Below are 348 nucleotides of genomic sequence, written 5' to 3' on the forward strand. Positions count from 1 at the left end.
CTGCTTCCACCGGCTGGGTTTGGTAGGAACAGATACACAATGGCAGGTCAAGAATCACATAAGATAGAAATAGTATCAAATGAAAAATATTCAATTTTAACAACTAATTTAAGGAAATGAGGTCAGTTTGTCCTCTAGTAGTCTAAGTCTATAGCAGCATAACAAGCCGACCCTAACTATAGGATTTATCAAAAAGGAAAGTCTTAAACTGGACAATGTGTCAGCCTCATGGACAGAAACTGAAAGTTGGTTTCACAAGAGAGGAGCCTGAGAACTGAAAGATCTTCCTCCCATTCTGCTGCTGGAAACTCTAGGAACCACAAGTAAACCTGCAGTCTGAGAGTGAAG

This window comes from Nematolebias whitei, chromosome 3 (genome assembly GCF_014905685.2).
Source record: "Nematolebias whitei isolate Nwh7 chromosome 3, NemWhi1, whole genome shotgun sequence".
In the NCBI taxonomy this organism is placed as follows: Eukaryota; Metazoa; Chordata; class Actinopteri; order Cyprinodontiformes; family Rivulidae; genus Nematolebias; species Nematolebias whitei.